At 34.4% G+C, this 17,324-nt stretch overlaps 1 long non-coding RNA gene and 1 pseudogene across 1 annotated transcript in view; one reads left to right on the top strand and one right to left on the bottom strand.

Annotated features, from left to right (window-relative positions):
* The window catches only part of LOC142521402 (uncharacterized), a 93,651-nt gene extending 77,603 nt beyond the window's left edge, over positions 1-16,048 (top strand). Inside the window, exon 3 of the long non-coding RNA XR_012814163.1 lies at positions 15,943-16,048. This is a non-coding gene — a long non-coding RNA (uncharacterized LOC142521402). The remainder of the gene's footprint in view (positions 1-15,942) is intronic.
* On the bottom strand, positions 1,675-10,170 carry LOC142521082 (uncharacterized; annotated as a pseudogene).
* Positions 16,049-17,324: the final 1,276 nt, after the last annotated feature.

Genomic DNA, 17,324 nt, shown 5'->3' with positions numbered 1-17,324 from the left:
TATTCCTCTTCTTGGTGTTTATCCTCACAATTCTCGTTTTATAGGTTCTCTTGACGATGAACCATATTTCCACTTCCTCTTTGATTCTTCTCTCTTTTTCTTTAAGTTTATACAGACAGCGCCAATTGATGATACCAAATATTTCATATATATTAGGTTCGGTCTGGTGAGCCAAATACAATTCTCCTTGCTGAATTGAGTTGGTCAAGCTCCCTGGTCAGGTATGGGCCAAGCAGAACTTCAGTGTGGATCCGCACGGACGAACAAACGATAGAGGGTGCCAGAAGTGTTTCTGGCGTTGCTTCTCCGATGCTTAAGTCAGTCCAGATAGCAAACTTAAGTGTGAGAGAATAATAGTGCTAGTGATAAAAGTATATGAATGTGTAAAAACCATAAAGCATATCTGGTATCTATAGAATGAGATGAGCTAGATACCTTGCATGGAAAGAAATTTAATAAGGCAAGTTCCCTAAATACAATATTTGTTCTGATCTTATATTATATTTGATAATTTGCAAATTTGAATAGTGTATCTCGACTTCCTCGTAATTCTTTCCTTATCATAGAAGATGTATTCAAGAATTTTATATGGATAAGACTTTATTTATCGCCATATTTGTTTGAGTTCGGGTCGGTGTACTTTCAGTTCGACTATTCGACAAACCATGCCAGGAGTTCGGCTGGGTAAACTCTGCTAAGACTCGGATGCTAAGGCATTCCATCTTGTGAGACTTTTTTCCAAGTAGAGAATAGCCTAGACTTTATGCAAGGTCTTAGGCTATTTGGTTTCCTTACATCAGTTATGAGCCTTACATTTTTGTAGATGGGCTAGGGTCTGGAATAGTTCGGGTCGGATCGGGTCGGATCGGGTCGGGTTGGCTACGTTGAAGGTATCATGTGTTTTACGTTTAAGAGACTTTATCTATATTTATCGCAGTATCCACATGGGTTTGACTCGACTATCCATGATTATGCTCAGCTATGGCTCAGCACTTCCATGGATCTGCTCTTCCCATGGTGCGGCTTTTCTTCTCTTACCATGATGCAACTTCCCTGCTCTTGCCATGATGCGGCTCTTCCATGGCTGTCACTGATATGCATAGGAAAGCAGGGTTTTGCTTGGAGAAAGATCATATCTACTTGTATGGGCATCAAATTCTAATTACGATCTGATTTAATTCCCAAGTTGGGTGATCCGATTTGTTGATAAACAACAAAATAATCGAATCTGATTCAAGATAAAATGGGAAGCAACGATATTACTATCAAAGATTTAATCCCATCATGTAATATTGTATATCTAATGGGTCATTCAAATGCCTTTTATCCAAGTGTCCCATGATATATTTTTATCATGCTCTTCAAATCTTTTTTCCCCGCATATTTATCTAGACGACTATTTTGTCCAATCAGGCACCAAAATATCAAACCATTCTGAAATAAAGTTTCGAAAAAAACAAAGCATGTATAAATCCAAAATAGGATATTTTGATACCCCGACGTGCCAAAATTCCGAAAATGAAAGAATCCGCTATGCTCATCACGATTATTGTTGATCACAAAGCTCATAGAACACCAAACACTAATTTTCGAAGTGGAAACAACAGTTTTGTCGGAATATAAGGTTTCAATAATGACAAAACTGAGACAAGTAAATGGCCCTATATCACAGTAGCAAGCATCAAGAAAGTAAAGAAACGGACAAACAGTGGCTAACATCCACTTAATATTATTGAAAATACAGACCAGTGTCGTCGTCGTCGAAGAAGAATCATCCAAAAAAGTACAAGTTTCTGTATCCAGGGCGTTCTTTAATTAGGTTAGAGAATCTAAGGAACTCATGTATGTTCAAGAAAATCAACGACACAATTATGTCAACTAATGATCTATATCTTGGCCAAATAGCTACCAGTAGTTCTCCACTTCCAACTTTGTCAACTAGTTGATCTGGTTGAACCATAATAAATAAATTGTGACATGAGAGCTTGATGATAAAAGAATATATGGACAACTGCAGGTTGTCAATCTACATATTGTCTGTTCGCATGAAATGTCCTGTTTCATTTGTCATGTCAAGTGCTCTAAATGGGGAGCTTTTTCCCTCAAGAAGGCGCAGAACCTGGACAAAGGAAAATCTTTAAAATGCTGACAGAGAACCGAAAACTGGTGCTATATACGAAAAAATCAAATATTTTTAGCAAGTTGTAATGCAATAGTTTCTCATATTTAAGATTGTTTTTGGATAAGAAAGTAACATACCTTGATTTTCCAGGTATAGACTAGACAAGACTATTTACAAAATTAAAATTCAATTGAGAAAGTTTTGGGAAGATAATGTACTCAATGAATCATATTTCACCTCTCCCATGGATGGGCGTGTCTCCGGTTCGGTTTGAATACATAAGCATGCAGCATTAGCCATGTTGTACAGTTCATAAATGCTATATGAGTCCCCAAGTCGAGGGTCAACAAGCTCGTCTACTGCAAGCATCTGGATCAGTGGCAATGCCTGAAACAACGAAAAACGCGAGCAGCAAAAATAGATAAATATGAACTCATCGATTTTACCATAGGAATTAAATTTGAGGAAAATTTTCTTTATTTGAAACTTGTTTGGAAAAAATGGGCAACAGCCGAAAAAATTGCCACACTTACCCACTGTAAGAGGGACTGATTATTGTTACTTCTCGATAAATCCGCTATTTCACACCGTTGTCCTGTTATTAACTGTATCAGAACAATGCCAAATGCATAAACATCAGTTTTAATGGAAAAGATTCCATTCTCTGCAAACTCCGGTGCATGATAACTGCAAAACAGAAAAAAAAACTTGAGATAATTTACTAGATAACAATCAAGGGGCACTGATATCCATGGAAATGCGGCTATATTTTTCATTATGAGATAGGAACCAATACTCACGCAATAGAGGTGGCGTGGTTGGTTGTCGATTTGTTATCCTTGCTTGTTATCGAGTTTGTGAGGCCACAGTTTCCTAGCTGTACATGAATTAGAATGAACACAATTCTAATTAAACATGAAGAAACCTCAAAAAAATGTTCAAGAAATGAAATCATGTCCTTTAATAGCGCTTAATGACATGAAATATAATAGCCTTTTAAATCCGTTATATCATAGAAGCAGAGATCTAAGTAGCTATGGAGATTATGACATTCAAGAAAATCGGACACAAAAAAAACGGGGAGAAATGTATTACGTAAAGATTGAAATTATCTATGACTATGCTTGATCAAGTTGAGTATGTCTTAGACCATAAAAAATTTCAAAAAAAAAACAAAATTGAAAATCACAGTATAGAGGAAAGAATGATTTACCAATGGATCAAAGTCATGTGTGAGCAATACATTGCAAGGCCTCAAGTAACCATGAATTATAGGACTTCCCCGACACTCTTCATGTAGAAAACGCAGACCTTTAGCGATTCCAATGGAAATAGAATGTCTTCGGTGCCAGTCAAGGACAGGTTCTGTGTTATCTGCATCATAATACCACTGAATAATGAAACAAAGGAGTACAAGATTGGTTCGTTCTAAGAATAGAAGGGAATCAACTTAGTTCATTTCCACATACAGAAAATTTGCTCACCAAGTAAATGCTGCTCAAGTGATTTGTTGCAGACAAATTCGTAGACCAAGATGTTAAAGTCTTCATTGCAACAATAACCAAGAAACATCTGGATGTTTTTGTGGCATGCAAACCTCAGGAATTCTGGGATCCCTTGTGTATTTGCTTCCTTTTGCACCTTTGCACTAATAAGCTGACCATTCTCGAGCTGACCCTTATATACAACTCCATACCCCTCTTCGTCCAGTAGATTATCAGGTGAGAAATTATCTGTTGCTATATTTATCTCAGAATAGCTATATCTCATAGAACCCGATTCCATTTCCAATCCACTAGACGTACCAAGAACAGGCGCAGATTCATCATATTTAATTAGTAATTCAGCATTGCTACCTGTGGAAAGTATTTAATACAGTCATAAAGATGCATGGTGCTAAGATCAGGACCATTATTGCAGTTCCATACCCACCTTTCATTGCATTTACAGATGAACAATCAACTGTAACAATCTCTATCTCAATATCAACATAATCCATCGAATTTTGAAAACTCTCCATCTTCTTATCGTTACAAAGACAAGGGGCATCAGAATAACTTGGCAGACTTAGCTGTTCTAGCATCACCGGGGAAGAATCATAGTATTCATTTTTCATTTTAGCATCAACACCTGCGGAATTCAGGACAGCTCCTAGTTATGATATTTTAGTCATAATGGCGAAAACAAGTTTATAAACTGAAGATAGAAAAAATAGACAGCTCAAGCACCTCATTTTGTACTGTCAAGGTGTTTCACCGAGAAACAGTATGAACCATAACACCAACCAACATATTTGAAAAGAACTGGAACTAACAATTCTTTAGGCAAGGAGACATGACATTACATTTTACTCAGTTACCCTCCATGGATCGAAAGAAAGAGCGTGAAAAAACCCAAGTAATTTAGTTAAATTGTCTCCTCATGACTAGGACAAATTTCAATAGTGATATTATAGAAAGTTCACTGATGGATTCCATACTGTGATTAAGCTTAGAGCAGAGATGACACAAAAAACTTGGATCGGACAAAATTAAAGCAAGGCACCAAGATCGCGCATGTAAAATCCAAATTGTTCAGTATATAGTAACCTCTCCAACCTAATTTTTCTTTCGGAGAATTTGAGCCAAATTCTTCTTGCATGGAAAAATCAGGTTCCTTGGAGTTACAAGATAGCGATGTCACCAAGATACTCTTCTTAATCTCAGTATCTTCCATAGAGTTCATAATTTCAGGACCAGCAGAAGAAATGATGGACCTCTCATTGTTCTCAATATCTTCAGTTGGCGACACCAAAACAGGCTTGGATAGTGAATACACCAATTTATGTTTCGGAACACCATTGGCACTGTCAGAACAATAGGGCCTCATAACATCCAAGGTCGAATTTTCAAGAACCAATGCAACCTTGCAAGGCACGCGTTTAAGGTAATACCTCAGTTCCTTTCTTAGGTGCCTGTCATAGCAAATTATCAGCTATCCACTGAAATAATTTCAGAGTACGTGTTTCAGGAAGTACCTAAAAACGTGCCAAACTAAATGTTTGTCATCAAATTAATTGGAAATCCAGTATCAAAATCAAGCTATCTACTGACCAAGTTAATAAATTAATCAAAATTTAGGGAAACAAATTGAGAGAAGAAAATGTGAAGCTCGTTTTATTGCGCGAAGTAAAGGTAAAGGAACTCCCAACATCAGTTCTTTTCTTTAGCAGTTGAAACATAATAATGTGAATGCAACAGGAATTCTGGTATTGTAAAAAGATATTAAAAATTTACAGACATCACAAATTTGAGGTTAAAGTTGACTAGATTACCCAGGATATTCAAAGGAGTGAAAGATAATTTTCAGAAATGCTCTGAATTAGAAAATCACAAAAGTTAAAAGATGTGACTGATAGAAGGGGGATGACTTTTTCAATGTTGGGGAGGCTAAAGATTGTATCTGTGCACTCAATGCAACTTTGTTAAAATAGTGAGCATATTTTTAAATTACCAATATATGGAGGTAAAGTACTAATTATGCTCAGGCGAAAAAGATCAACCGAGAATATGTGAGAGCGAAAATGACAATGGAAAAAAAAACTTATTGAGTAAATAAAAGATCTATCAGAAATTGCATCTCATTGTTAGTGAAAAGTAAATTTTTGAGAGATGTGATATATTTGAAATGTAAAAGAAAATGTAATATAACACTATGCACACGATAGCGCACAAGTTCCGCACACATTCTTTCAGGATAAAATCCTGCATGAGCAAGTAACCTCCATGTATTAAAAATTTCATTTGAAAGATAGTCGGTCTCTCATCCACTAGAAATAAAATATGCAGACATCATTGGCGGCTCTATTCAATTACTTGCGTTAAAAAATTATTTGTATTACCAATTCCATCATTCTGGAGGCACCCATATGAACTTCATGAATCATAGAATCACAGCTAGTTTCTTATCTCATACAACCTAGTCGATTTATCATTTGGTTGAGCCACATGGGAAAGGAGAAATTTCATCAAGAAAGACATTAAATTGCGATAAAGATTTCTCTCACTTCATTATCAAACTTCAACATGTTGGTTCAGAGCCGAACAGTTGTTATTGACCTGCAATGCTTATGAATACTGAAATGAAATTGAATTCAGCATAAGAATTCTTATATTAGAATTAAGACATTCGTGGTTAATCTTCAACTTAAATCTAACGACTAACGAGTGTACTATTTTCAATAGAAAGAAAGGTATGGTAGCAAGATAAAGCATTAATAATTCCATTAATCGGTTTTGAATCTCATTTTCAACCATTTATATCCTCGATCAATCTTCATTCCCATTTTTCATTGTTTGATGAATTAAAAATTAAAATACCAAGCCTCTTTTTGTACCTAGAAAATTGGAGAAAAAAGTAAAAGGAAAAGAAAATTTTATGTTCCATTATATTTTCGTTTCGGAAGACAGAAGGAACTGTACAAACTATATTGATATGGTTGGCTATTATCAGAAACAAACAAAGCACCTGCACATATAAATATATGCACATTGATATATCCAATTCCACGGTTGTATCTAAGATCAAAATGAATAACAAAAAAATAAATCTATGGATATAAAAGAATTAATAAATTACAGGCCACATCGAATAAATAGCAAATAATCAAATAAGCCAGATGAGAATGAAAGAGTTAAATCAGATCTTACCAATCAAGTACAACCCAGGTTGCATTTGAAGCAGTGACTTCTTGTAAGACAACTTTCTCCACCGGAGCTCCAACAGCAATTTTGACTTCAATACTTATCTAAATAAAAAATACATTAGTGTTGATGCAATGTAAAAATACATCCATTCTACCCTTTTGATTTTTTGACATAAAACCAAATTTAAAGTAATATGCTATGAGTTAGTGCATGTTGATTTGTCATCAGGTATCAATTGTACGAATGGGAAATCTAATGCCCAAGAAACTAGAAAACTGAAAAAACGGTGCTCGTTCCAAAACAGGGAACTCGGTCTACACTACATTGTTCAGAGCGAGTCCATTTTTAAATTCATTAAGTTCCCAAAAGTCCAAGTAAATTAACCCTACAGGGATCATATTTTGTCAATAGAATTATAACCTTGGAAAATTTCAAAGGCTTTTAGACCATTTATTTTGGATTTGCCAAAAATTCACCAACTACACAAAGGCCGCTGCCTGGCTAAATTTTGTCCAGCAGAAAGTCATTTAATATTTCCATATCAATTAGCTGATATTAAATGGCACCTTGAAATTAGTAAACATCTATAAAATGACTTTATTTGAGTTTGGAATAAGAAAATGTCACGAGTTAACTTCAACACAAAATTGCATCTGAGGTTTCTTTAGATGACAAAATAGAAATATTCAGCATAACAAATTTAGGGTTCTTCAATTTTGCAACAAAGATACATGATGGTTCTAATTACCCCATTGCCTTGACATTCATCAGCGCTATGCTGGAGCCATGCTTACAAATGCGCCAAGCTTCCTTGAGGAATCTTCCTTGATTACACGTGCATGTGTTCCAAACAAAGAGTCGGGACCTATTTTCATATGAAAGCCCACTGTGCAGATATAATAGTTAATAATGAAGACTGAATATCATATTTTAAGCATGAAAAATGAAAGAAAGGTTGAAGTAAATGAAATAAATACTCCAATAGAAATCCTGTCCAATTTCCCTCAACCATATTGTTCAACTTTTTTTAAACGTCCTTCTTAAGCAGTGTATTCTCCAGTATGTAATTTGTGATAGACAAACTGATATAGGCTAGATAAAGGAAAAAAGGCTAATTTCCAATTTCCACAGCAGTAGATGAATATCCAGTTACGTAACAAAAATGTCCCAAGTTTTCATAGTGTCTCTATTCTATTCAGTTTTAACATTTTAGAATTTGAAGGCCTTGGACATAAGGGAGTGTATCAGTATATACCCTTCACAAAAAATTCACCCTCTCAAGATCATTTTTGGTTAGAAAAATAAATTATCCGATCCAAGTCAAAGTACTCATAAACATCACATCAACTATCAGAATTATATCCAAACATCTCAAAACTACGTTCAAACATTTTCTTTAAAAAAATCAAGTTGGGTTGGATTCAAAGCCAACCAAACGACACTACCTAAGAAATTTTCTATTGAAAATTGTAGATCAATAAACAAGTCCCTAGGCAAAAAAGAAAAAAAGAATTAGATATGGTAGCATAATGTCCTCTAAAAAATCTGAGAGAAAATATGGAAAAGCTACTGGACAAAATAACCGGAAACAAGCGGTTGATGGTCTGCTTGGGAGGCCTTTCTATTGTTTGCAATTCAAGTTTAGAAAGCAGGTTTCAAGAAACAAAAATCAATATTGTGTTTGGTAAGAAATTTTCGAACGTTGATGAGAGATTCTGTAATTTCAAAGCTGTGTTTGGTTTGGTTTTTTAACGTGGGTAAGATATATTCAAAGTCAAAACCTTGTTCAAAAATATCAGGAACCAGGTAGTGTGATGTGAGAAAGAGCATTTTGTACCATGGAGAAAAGTTGATTCTGAAAGTTGGTGAAAACAAACACCTAGTGCCTACTCCTTGCCAAATGAACACGGATACATTTTCTATTTTGTGAGGAAATTGTAAAATGTAAAGCCACTCAGGAATCAAACCTCTGTTAAAATTTAACTAAGTTTTTCACAGTGCCAGACAATACATGGACAATAGAAAAATGACGGACCAAAAGCAAGTGTAATTCACAGTGGTAGGAATAAACTAGTGAAAGTAAGATAAGCATTAAGCAAGAGGCATTTCAAGATTTTCAAACAATTCTACCCATTACACAATTTTGTCAAAGCCATCAACGTTACCACATTTTCCATATGCTAACTCTTAAACTAACTATAATAAAAGCTAATTTTTTTCATCAATCAAGTTGCTGTTACTTGTTTACTTCTGTAAAGAATAAAAAATCAATTCGAGCAAACTGTTGCCATCTTATAAGGCAGCATACTATTGATAAATCATGATTCAGATCATATCCCAAAAATGTGCTTTTCGCATTAATAGTTGCAGCATTCTTAAATTACATATACTTACTAGGGTGAAGTACTTTATGTAACACTCCAAGCACGGTAATAGTATCCCCTTCTTGAATCATGCCATCCTGCTTCCTTATATTGGTAATAGTGTCTCTGAACACCTGACTTGTTTGAATTTTAGTTGCATCGTACGCAATCACAACGCGCCCTGGCATGAGAGGAGTGCTCCTATTAATGAAGCTACTCCTTTCAACGGATGATGCCATCTAAATTACAATCAAAGGAATCAGAGTCCTGAAAAAACTTTACTACTTTACTTGAGTTCAATGCACCCCTCAACTGATTTCTCAAACGAACTTCGAGAAATCTGAAAGATTGCACCGACTCTGGTTTAATCTCTCTGACTACTCATTTCTTGGACTCAAAGTAACCTCTGAAATAAATAAAACAGGGATCCAAGAAACGGGCAAGATTGAAATATAGGGACTGAATTTTTTCCCAACTTTACAGCTCACTCATTTCGTTTTTTAGTCGATCCTCACGACTCCGGTTCGTGCTTCAGGGAGGGAATATTTCTGGGGCATTGAATTGGGTGTTTTTGTAACAAAAAAAGAAAGCATCCATGGAAGAGCGACAATGTAGATGATTACGAAGCAGATGAAAATAAGTTAGATAACATCAAAGAATCCATTTTTTGAAAACCTTGTGCAAGGTACCAGATACGAATTGCCTAGATTTCTCCGATGACAGGGGCGTGTCTTCTTGTTGCACACTTGTAAAATTTGCTTTTGCTTTGCTGTGGATTGGATATATCCGAAGAATCCAAGGATCCAATCATTGCTCAAAACTTGTCTGTTGAAATGATTCACCGGGAAGATCGCTGCAAACATGGCTGCATGCAAGATGAACTTAGACATGTTTCCGCCACGAACTCGTCAAATAGACTACAAAGCCATCGTCATGTATTAATTGAGATTTCATTCTAAAACACAATCAAAATCTTCGATAATTATCAAATTTTACAAGCAAAAATCGACTCATTTCTGCTCCTAAACGATAATAATTTTGTTAGAATAAGTATTCTGTGAGAGCGTCTCACAGATAACTTACGAATCTTTATATGTGAGACGGGTCAACCCTGCCAATATTCACAATAAAAAGTAATACTCTTAGGTACCGTTCTCGTTCTGGTTCATGGTATGAGATATATAGTACAGGGATAAGTAATACTTTGTAATAATAAAATAAATAGAAAATGATAGTTAATATAGAGTTTGATTTGATTGATTTATTTGATTAAATTTGAGATAATATGATATTACTATTTTGTCCTTGTTGAAAATATTAATAATATTATTTATTAAGGGTAATATCGTATTTTATATTATTGATTTGATTGATGTGAGATAAATAATTACGAATTTGATTGATGTGAGATAAATGATTAATAATATGATTGATCGAAGATAAATAATACTTGTACAGAACAAGTGGTAAGATAGGACTATTTATACTAGTACTGATAAGTACTCGAGACAAACGGTGCCTTAGCATAAAGATGACTCAACTAAGATATATGTTTCATAAAATACGACTCGTGAGACCGTTTCACACAAGTTTTTACATTTTGTTGTGAAAAATAATATTTTTTCGTCAATCACATTAAATAACATATTGATTTGTCTCATATAATTTATCTATGATACGATCTCGTAATAATTTTTGTAATCACATAAATATTAACATCGGACGACATCGTCACCAATCACCATATCATTATGTGAGATAGGATATTTCAAATAACACAAAGTATTTTAAAATTTTAAATACATATACGTATATAAATAAATTTATAATATAAAAATATTAGGCTGTAATATGATAGGTTGGAAAGTTTATTTAACATAATCTCCACCAATTAAGAAAAAATACTCATATATAGAACTTAATGGTACAAAAAAATTTATACGATGCAAAATTTGTCGAAGTGTACAATACAAAATAATAATACTAAATACAATTTGATTTGATCTATAATTAAGTTCCCAAGATGTGATCCTTATGGTTTTGTTTGGCTCTTGTTGACACCACGCCCGAATGTCTTTTTAACGATGTTAACGATTTTTTCTATCATCATTGTAGAGACATGCTGTCTTGGTTTGGGAATCACACTTGCTGTCTTCGAATGCATTTTCTCGATACGTGGTTTATATATATCGGCTTGAAAGTTTCGATACTCAAATCGTAACACTGTTCGTTGATCCCAGTGTTGTAATTTATCGTATGATTCAGAAGTCGACCTGGCAACTTTTAATATAGTTGAAATGACGAATCGAGTTAAATTTTGGAGGGAAAGAACAAAATTGTGAAGATTTGTGATTTGATTTTGGTATGAAAAATGGAATTGAAGGGGTATATTTTATATGTATGTGATTTGTGTAAAGTCAACTAGTCTACTCAACGCGGCCACTGTGTGTGTATTTCAGTTCTCAAATGATACATAGAAAAATTTACCAGGTCTTTAGAGATTGTTTATGTTGACCAAAAGTTTTCCCATTAATACCAAATTAAAAGTTTGTGCAATTATATTTTTTAGAAGAACAATTATATAATTAATTTGTGAAAGAAAAATTAAAATCGAAAAGTCCCTAGAATGATTAAGGATTTTTTGAATTATTTTTGTAATTTACTTTTAATATTTGAACTTGTTCGGGAGCAATAATTGCCCTTACCGAAAAGTAGGTCTCTTGTGAGACGGTCTCAGGAATCTTTACATATGAGACGCGTCAACCCTACCGATATTCACAATAAAAAGTAATACTCTTAGCATAAAAAGTAATAATTTTTCATGGATGACCCAAATAAAAGATCCGTCTCACAAAATACGACCCGTGAAACCGTCTCACACAAGTTTTTGCTCTTACCGAATGAGCAAACAAAAGCGTAACGCTTGCACTGTTGTAATATTTAAATGATTGAATTACTAATTTTTTTATGGAATATATGATAATTAATGGTTTTTAAATTAATATGATTTTAATAATTCAACTTGATTTAATTTTTTAAATCAATATCAAATTTTATTTATGCCTTAACAGTACCACAAGGTTCAAAGGCGTGTGTTTAATTGTTAAACATAAAAACACGCTTATGAGGTACTTTTTAAGGCATATATATACACATATATGCATATAAAAATAATTTATTTGTTCTTAAACTTGACCTACATCATGATCATATAATGATATACTGATGACAACTACTAATGAAAACGAATCAAGGCTCGAGCCGACTCGAAATTTTTTTATTTATATTTAAAATTATCGAATTCGAGCTGAATTCAAATAAGTTCGAACTTTTCTCTAGTTGAATTCAAGCCCAAATTATTTTGTTTCATAGTTCGCGATATGTTCACGTTCTTTAATGTTTCGTTGATATAATAAAATTATATATTGAATAAATATATTTCAAATTTTTAGAGTTTTTTGCTTTTTGAGTAATAGCTTGAATAATTCGGTAACATGTTAAAGTATTCCAAGCCAAGCTTGAAGATCTCGAGCTTTTATTCCTACCGAATTTGAGCTAAATTTTCTGGTCTAAAAATACGGGTCGTATTTTGTGAGACGGATCTCTTATATGGATCATCCATAAAAAATATTATTTTTTGTGCTAAGAGTATTAATTTGTATTGTGAATATCAATATGGTTGATGCGTCTCATAGATAAAGATTAATGAGACTGTCTCACAAGAGACATGCTCTAAATTTTAATGCATAGTATTTATTATTAATAATTTTAATAGTTTTTAACAATTCGAAGGCACAAAATTTTGGTTAAATTTGGTGTATACGTTGACCCGTACGTTCAAAACATTAAATATTACAAGTATTAAAATATAAAAAAGAAATATTTCATTTATGGGATTTGTAAAAGTCCGAGTTACGCGTAATTTAACTTTATTATTGGAGTCATAAATGTAACCAAGACTAAGTCGATGCCTTAAAATATGTTATTTGAACTTAGTTGAAATAGTCCAAAACAAATTTTTTTAAAAAAAAATAAAATTTGATATATCTTACCTATCGTGTAGGCAAATATTCGAGTAATATAAATTTGATTTGTTTTTATTTCAAATAATTGGTTTTGATATTTTGGAAAAATTGCGGAATTCGTCATGTAACTTGGCTTGATTGTTGTGATTTCGGTGTTTTATGTAGCTAAAATATCAGTTTTGGTCTGATTTTGCTTCACTTGTAATTTCGAACTTTCTTATTTGAATGTTGACGTGATGACACCGGATATTGGTATCGCTAACGTGTGGTAGAAGATTGTTGTGTGGCAGGTGGTCCAGTAAAAAAAAATGATGAAATTTGTGAAATAAACAAAGTTACTTGTTTGTTTAAGACTACAAGTGTAAATGAACCGAATATGACCCAATATGAAGAATATTTTTGTAAATATTTCTAGCTCGAGTTAATATTTGAATATGTTCGCAAATTACTAGAAAATAAAAATTTGAAAGAAAATAAATGTATTTGCAAGTTCAATCTCATGAGCTTGAACCCATTAAGTATTTTAAAATTTTACTACAATTTTTTTTTACTTAATCGATATATTTGAATTGAAAGATTTGGATTTAAAATCATCATGGTTCCGTTTTAACCACTAGTTATAAAATGTTTTTATAAAAGTGTTTTTTACAAAAAATTTATAAAATATTTTAAAAGTTATTCTAACAGTAAATATGTGTTTGGACAAATATTCTATAAAAATATTTTTTAACATTTCAAAAGTAATGTGTTTTGAATTTCATTATTGCCTTCCGTTCTAAAAACATCTAAAAATACATCTCAATTGTACTTCAAAAATTATAATTGGAGAACAATTTTTTTATAAAAAAAATTTAAAGACGTTTCACAAAAATTTTGTTCAACCGCATTAAGTTTTTTTCACTTATAAAACACTAAAAACAATTTTGAAAGTACTCGTCCAAATGAACCCTAAGCACGCTTAGATAAATTTGAACTACATCACAATGACTCAAAATAATTAATTGAGATTTAAAATTCATCGTCGAGTGCGTTTAGTCAAACAAACAGATCCATATATCTAAATACAACTTTTGGTATTCAAGCAAGTGGAATAAGGTTAAAAATTTGTGTATATATTTTCATACAGTTTCATCTGTAAATGCAATTTACATACACCTAGCATATTTGTCTTATGTATTCATGATAATGCATGACTAATACAAGATAATAATTTTGTCGTAGTTCGGCTAAATATCACGTGTTCTTACCCCCACAACTCCACGAGCTAGGGACAACTCATGTTGCACAATAAATAAAGACAAAAGATCTCAGGTAACGATCTCACGCGTCAATTTTGTGATAAGAATATTATATTTGTCTCTTCCCATTAAAATGTATTATTTTTATAACAAAAAGTATTACTTTTCATTATAAATATGGATCAAATCAACTCACATAACGTATATAGATTTGTGAGACTGTATCAAAAGACCTATTCTAAAAAGAAATTATACGATTATTTTAATACAAAAATATATTTTTTTTCCATATTTCTTTCTTTATTATCAAGACAACCAAATAGAGTCCAATCGAGTGTTGTGAATCTTGCCGCCCAAAATGTTTCATTTGGACTTATCTCGACGCCCAAATGAGCTTCCAACATATTGTATATGCATATGATCCAATGCAGGACAACCAAAGAGGTCGTACGATTCATATTTGTCGTGTCGACGCGATGCACGTTTGTAGTGAAAATTAATATTTATTTATCAGTTGATAGGAGATTTGTCTCACAAAATTTGATATGTGAAACAATATTATATGAATTTTTATGATTATATTTATACAATTAAATGGTTAGAATTGTATTAAAGGTGTATTAATATATCAATTAAATATTTTAAATTATACATACCTTTTAGATTCTATAAAGTATAGATATGTAAAGTAACTTTTTTTTTTTTTTCTAAACAATGTGTTTTATAATTATTTTAACATAAATTCGAAGGAGATAAAATTATCTCAACATAATTTTATTTGATAAAAAATAATTAGTACATTAAAATTACAATTTCATTTTAAAACTGATTACATTTTCAACAGATAAATTATATATCGTCAAAATTTTAAGCATAAGATCATAAATTCAAGATCGATAAATTCATATGAAAGTGATATAATCTCAATTAGATTATGACAAATACTCATATGAACTCGTCTCAAAGATCAATTTTATCAAATAAATATCCAACTCGATTCGATTATGAAAATGTTATTTTTTTATTTTAAAATATTATTTTTCACTACCAATACAATATGAGATCGATATTGTCACGGACACATCCGATGCGAGATGTGCGATGATTACCTAACAACCAACAAATTCGGACGGGTTCTGGGTTTAGCCTGACCCACCCGGACCCGTGCATATATATATTGATACTCACGGGAAATTTAGGGTCCGATTCCGGAAAGCGTCACTAGTACAGACGCAGGTTTTTGAAATTGTCCTGAGCCTGAAATCACGATGAAGACCGTTAGAAGGGGGCCAGGAGGGTGTCCTGGCGTAGCCCCTCCGACGCTCAAGTCAGTGACTGAGGATATATGGGGGGAGCAGCTAAGGGTGCTGTTGAAAACAATATAATGAATCCCTCAACTGAACGCTCAAACCTGATATTTATAGGAGAATACCTGGGCCCTTGACGGGCTTGTCTTCCATTTGGGCTAGGGATGGGCCAGGGGTAGTGGGCCCATCCATGGGCCATCAGGTGAAATTTTATTTTCCTGCTAAGTCGTCGCCTAGCAGAGGAGTTAGAGGGTGAGGGTGGAGAATCTTTATTTTCCTGCTAAGGCGTCGCCTAGCAGAGGAGTCAGAGGGTGTTGAGGTGAAATTTTTATTTTCCTGCTAAGGCGTCGCCTAGCAAGTGGAGAATCTTTATTTTCCTGCTAAGGCGTCGCCTAGCAGAGGAATCAGAGGGTGATGAGGTGAAATTTTTATTTTCCTGCTAAGGCGTCGCCTAGCAGAGGATTTAGAGGGTGAGGGTGGAGAATCTTTATTTTCCTGCTAAGGCGTCGTCTAGCAGAGGAGTTAGAGGGTGGGGGTGGAGAATCTTTTTTTTTTCATGCTAAGGCATCGCCTAGCAGAGGAGTCAGAAAGTTACGAGGTGAAATTTTTATTTTCCTGCTAAGGCGTCGCCTAGCAGAGGAGCAGAGTGGAGAAGGAGAAAATATTTTATTTCCTACTAAGGCATCGCCTAGTAGAGGAGCAGAGTTGAGGAGAGAAATTTTATTTTTCCTACTAAGGCATCGCCTAGTAGAGGAGCAGAAATAGGAATGAGAAAATACTTCATTTTCCTACTAAGGCATTGCCTAGTAGAGGAACAGAGTTGGGAACTAGAAAATATTTTATTTTCCTACTAAGGTTGCGCCTATTGGATGAGAAGAGTTGATGAAGAGAAATTAAATATTACCTACTTGGGCTGAGCCTAGTAGAGGAGTCAGGGGTGAGGAGGTGAAACTTTTGTTTTCCTGCTGAGGCATCGCCTAGTGGAGGAGTCAGAGGGCGAGGAGTTGGAAATCAAGTTATTTTCCTGCTGAGGCATCGCTCAGCAGAGGAGTTAGATGGTGAGGAGGTTGAAGTTTTATTTTTCCTGCTAAGGACTATTTTAGCAGATGAGTCAAGGGCGCAGGGACGTGGAAATTATTTTCCTGCAAAAGCTTAATAGATGACCTTGAATATGAGGACGACGAGGGCAGAAGGTGTTAGAAAAATTTATTTGGTTCGTCGATAACGAATTATGTTTGCCGCTGCGAAAATTACGGGGATCGATCTGCCCGGTCAGGTCGTGGGGGTTTGGGGGCAACGCCCCCAAAAGCTCTTCAGGAACCAAGGGCTGCAAGCGAAGGGAGAGTGTGAGGCGATGTGCTAGGCAAGCGCGCTGCTTGAGCGAGGTAGGTGAGGCGTGGGGCAAGCTTGGCGCTGGGCGAGCGGGCGCAGACGATGGGGCTGAGGCGAGGCGAGGGGCGCGACGATGGGGTTGGGGCGACGCGAAGGCTGAGGCGAGGCGAGGGGCGAGCTTGGCTTGGGCGAGGTGAGGGGCGAGCGTGGCTCTGTGCGCTGTCGAGGCGATGGGGTTGGGGTGACGCGAAG

Source organism: Primulina tabacum, chromosome 12 (genome assembly GCF_025594145.1).
Source record: "Primulina tabacum isolate GXHZ01 chromosome 12, ASM2559414v2, whole genome shotgun sequence".
Lineage (NCBI taxonomy): Eukaryota > Viridiplantae > Streptophyta > Magnoliopsida > Lamiales > Gesneriaceae > Primulina > Primulina tabacum.
This window is presented reverse-complemented; position numbering and strand designations above follow the sequence as displayed.